We start from the raw sequence: 4,738 nt of genomic DNA, 5'->3' as shown, positions 1-4,738 counted from the left end.
GATGAACACATGACAGTTTAAAGAAATCAGTGAACACTTCCAAAGACCTGCACTATGTGTATGCGTGTTCTGGAGTATGTGGGCATGCTCATAGACAAGAAGAGGCTGCGTAATCAGTCTGTGTCATGCAATTTTAAACATCATTGTTCCGAGCTTTAGTGGATGTTGCTTTTGTAATAAGATGATGTACTATTTCGAATCAGAAATAATGAGTTTAAATTCTAGCCTCATTATGTCACTAGCTGTAAGATTTGAGCAGATTACCTTTTCTCCATTCTCATCTAACTTACCTGTGAAGTGTGCACAGCAAGCTTACTTTAGTGAGTATGCCTGTAGATCAAGTGGGCATGCGAAAAGACATAAAATGCAACTCGGAAAGTGTCCAGTGAGCTTTTCATCCGTTTAAGTAAGATGCTTAGGATTTGAGAACTCAGATGACTATTTTATAAAGATTAAGTTGAAAGATTTTCAATTTTCTGCTAGAAATTTTCTTAGCCCTGACCTAGATAGTTAGAGAATTTGAAATATTCGTACTTTAGGAAGCAGAAGTAGTGGTCGGAGAAACTGAACTTGTAAATTTGGTTGTATAATTAAACGCGATTTGGGTTGACAAAAGTACAAACAAGGCCCCACTGGGACTCGAACCCAGGATCTCCTGTTTACGAGACAGGCGCTTTAGCCAACTAAGCCACGGAGCCACCTGGAGGGCCCCTCTAGTTTTTTATCAAATCACAGTAGATCAGGTGAAACACTGTCAACTGGTACTGTATAAGTATTATTTAGATGGATTGACACTGCCGCCAAAACAAAAACATTTCCTTCAAACCAATAAACCACTGAAACACTGTATTATATAGAAAACTCACGGAGCGAGCCCCCAAAAGCGTGCAAGCCAGAGACCCGAAGGGAGTCTAAAAGGTTACCGCTCCGGTTTCCAGTTTGGGGATTCAGAATCGCCTTGTGCCTGGATATAACCTTAAAAAAAAAAAAAAAAAAATCAAAACACATCAGTCAAGTTTTAGCAAAATCAGTGACATTCCTGGAGGGTTAGAAAAAAATCACACTAGAGCAGCGAAAAAAACAAAACCCAACGCTTTGTCTCCAAACAGACTTGATGCAATTGCAGAAAGCTACGGAGGCCGGGTGTTCGTACCGTGCTCCTGAGATTCAAACCCCAGAGTCAGCGCTGTCCTGAGGCTCTTGGGGGGGGGTGGGGGGCTGAGATACAAAGCGAGACCTACAGCCTGGGGAGGCGTCAGGAGTCCTGGGGCTGCTCCTTCTCCACTCTGCCTTCCTCGTTTTGGTGGTGATTCTGTGATGTTCCCACTCACTCGTGGAGAAGCTAAATTTTGGAGAAGCTTAACGCAATGCTGGGGATTTTACAGAGGAGTTGGTTCAAAGACCCTGCGGGTGCTAAAATCTGTGGACGCTTAAGTCTTCGGCTAAAATATGTTGTTAATATTTTCATGGACAACTTTCCGTGAACTTCAGATCATCTCTAGGCTACCAGTATCTCTAATTCTTGCATGTAGGCCTATGACTCATTTTAATGTGTGAGATCAAATTTCATTCTTTTGTATGTGAACCATTTAGCTGACCCAACACCATATGAGATAGTTTATTTTAATTCCCTGACTGGATTAAGGACCCTTTAGAGAGGGCATCTTTAGAGGGTTAACTAAGGAAAGGCCTATACCTCAAACATGGGTGGCACCATCCCATAGACTGAGGTTTCAGATTACATGAAAAGGAGAAAAGGAGAAATGTAGCTGACTCAAGACAGGGATTGCTCTTGTGTGTTTATAACTATTTAGTAGTTAATGATTTATCAAGAAAAAGAGAATGAGAACAGAGAGGATGCTGGGCGGTGGTGGCCCACGCCTTTAATCCCAGCACTTTGGAGCCAGAAACAAATATATAGTGTGAAGTTCTGATTGGCCTAGGCATCTTTATGTAAACCACACTGGCCTTAAACTCACAGAGATTTGCCTGCCCCTGTCCTCAGAGGGTGCTAGGATTAATGGCATGTGTCACCATGCCCAGTCCTAATACAGCGGTATTAAGCAGGCCTCTATGGAGGAACAGAACTGACAATGCCCAGCATCTTAGGATTTGTTTAATTCCAGATGTAATGAAGTTGACAACCAAGATTAGTGAACATTGTGATAACACTACTTTGGTCCTCCAGCCCAGGGTCATCATGCAGCAGCTGAAAATGGGGAGAGGATGCTTAGAAAACTAACTCTGGGGTTCTCTGTCAGGTGTTCTGGGTTCAAACACCAAGCATCCCAAGGTGGACACAGTGGATCTATAGCTAAATGTCAAAGGGTTTTCCTTGTGTGTTTTCAAATATCGGTAGACCAAAGAAAACCTTTATCACATTGATCATCATATTTAGTGTTCTCTAAAGGAACAGAATGAATAAAATGAGTGTGTGTGTGTTGTATTAAAAGGGGATTTATTGGCTTGTCTCACAGGCTGTGGTCTAGGTAGTCCAACAAGGACTGTCTTATGCTGGAAAACCCACGATCTGGTAGTCGTTCAGTTCTTGAAGTTGGAAGGTCTAGCAATCCTAATCTGGCTCAGGAGTCCTGGAGGATTCCTGGGGAACAGCTGGTCTTGGGTCTACATTGAAGTCCCAAGAGAAGTTGGTTCTAACACCAGCAAACAACAGGATAGATGGAATTTCTCAGCAAGAGTGAGGGCAAGCCAGCAAAAACAAAGTTTCTTTTTTCAAAGTCCTTTTATCTGGGGTGCCACCAGAAGGTGCCACCTAGATTTGGCATGGGTCTTCCTACATCAAATAATCTGATTAAGAAAATCCCTCCCAGGAATGCCCAACAGCTTGTGGTTTAGTTGAGTCCATATGCAGTCAAGTTGACAACGAAGACGAGCCATCACAATCGTACTCTACTGATGGCCAGGAAGGGACAACCAAGGAAGGCAGGGTGGGGAGTGGGATGAAGTGAAGGGGAGTAAGGAGTTACCACCGCCTGAGGCTAGCTACCAAGCCAGTGAGGATAACCAGGTCTGTAATCCCAGATCCTTGGGAGGCTGGGGCATTTGGACCTGAAGTCAGAGGCTTGCTTGGGCCATTAAGTAAGACCTTGTCTCAAAATAAAAAGTAAAAAGAGGGCTGAGAATACAGCTAAGAGATCAGAGATGAAGTGATTTCCTACAGGCACAAGACCCTAGCTTGGATCTCCTGCCCCACCTCCCCCCAAGTAAAACAAACAACACCAATAACAAAGAATGACACGGACACTGTTGAGCAGGCATGTTGGTGTCTGGCAAGTGCTGTAAAAGTCTTGCAAAAGAATGACACAACGCAAGGCACAAGAGAAGGAAGGGTCCGTGCACGCTTAACTGTGATGAGGAGAGCTGATCGATACTTGGCTGGTTGTAAATTAGCTATTTACATCCTTGTATCTTTACTACTTCAGGGTCGCACCGCCCAGACCTGTAATATTGGTCAGTTGTTCGCAGCACAGGGCTATTTAACCAGAAGCCCGGTCTAAGACACCTTAGTCTCCTCTTTCCTTAGGGTCAAGTTGCTCGAGCGTGAGACCCTGCATGTCCAAAATGCTGCTGTCAGATGGAAGGAGGAGCCGGTATCCATTGTTGTTTTTAAGAACTTCACTAACCCCTACCCTCACCCCTACACCCCCAGGTTTAAAAGTGGGGTTTAACTACAACCAGGCAGGCCGCCAGTGATGGTTGCTATAGACTTGATTGGGAGTGGGGAGGGAGAGGCGCATGAGCAAACTTTTCAAAACTCCCTTCACTTGTTAATGGCACAGAGTACCTCGACTTGGAAGCTGAGAAAGTTCAAAGGATGTATACCCCTTTGACAGAGGGTCTACCAGACAAAGCCCCTTACAGAAAGAAGTGTTACAAAATCACTACCTAAAGTGCTGAGTCGTGAGGAGCGGGGGAAGTAGAAGAACCATCCCTCCGGGAATGGTTCAGAATCCGGGAATCTGTTTGCAGTGATCACAGATATGACAAATGAACACTTTATCACAGGTATCACGATGCTGCTTTGTGCACAGCCTAAGTTTAGGCTAAGGAGAAAACTTGAATTCTAAAAGTGAAGGCAGATCGCTCTTCAAAAGCTTGGAGATGCTGGGGATCGAACCCAGGACCTCATGCATGCTAAGCATGCGCTCTACCACTGAGCTACATCCCCACTGTCTGACATTTGAGATTTCCAAATCATCTTTATAAAATTCTAGGTTCATTTTAGCCTTTCTAGCTTTATCTTTTACTTGAAGTAACAACAACAAAACCCAAAAAAAGGATTCTGTTACCAGGGTATTCTAATCAACCTGCACTTTTGCAGACACTCAGTAACGGGTATAAACAATCTGGGGCCAGAGATCTCAGTAAGTGTCCCCGATTCTCCTTTCTTGCGCCTTCATCCCCTTCAGTACTAAGATCCCTCAATAACACACGCACCTACGGATGTCCTACAGTCTCTGCATTCTGTTCCCGGACTTCGAAATCCAATGAAAATTAGGAGCCTTGGAGGACATGGTTCTCCAATGACAACCAGCCTCCCTGACTCAGCCCAGGGGAGAACCAAGGGGTCAAGATATTAGACTGCCACCCGCACTGCTCCAAGCTTTGTCCAAAGGATGCCGATGAAACAAACCTGTAGCACTCGGAATCTCAGACTCCTCCATCTTCAGAGCGGGCAGGGATGAAAGCGCGCTTCCTCGCCCACTCAGTTTCTCTT

The 4,738-nt window shown here is 44.6% G+C and overlaps 2 non-coding genes across 2 annotated transcripts; both read right to left on the bottom strand.

The window, feature by feature from the left end:
* Positions 1-624: 624 nt before the first annotated feature.
* On the bottom strand, positions 625-698 carry Trnat-cgu. The gene has a single exon. It is a non-coding gene; the product is annotated as a tRNA-Thr (tRNA).
* A 3,419-nt stretch (positions 699-4,117) lies between these two features.
* Positions 4,118-4,189, bottom strand: Trnaa-agc. The gene has a single exon. It is a non-coding gene; the product is annotated as a tRNA-Ala (tRNA).
* Positions 4,190-4,738: the final 549 nt, after the last annotated feature.

The sequence above is a fragment of the Microtus ochrogaster genome, unplaced genomic scaffold (assembly GCF_000317375.1).
Source record: "Microtus ochrogaster isolate Prairie Vole_2 unplaced genomic scaffold, MicOch1.0 UNK66, whole genome shotgun sequence".
Lineage (NCBI taxonomy): Eukaryota > Metazoa > Chordata > Mammalia > Rodentia > Cricetidae > Microtus > Microtus ochrogaster.
Note: the sequence above shows the minus strand (reverse complement) of the source record. Positions and strands in the feature narration are given on the sequence as shown.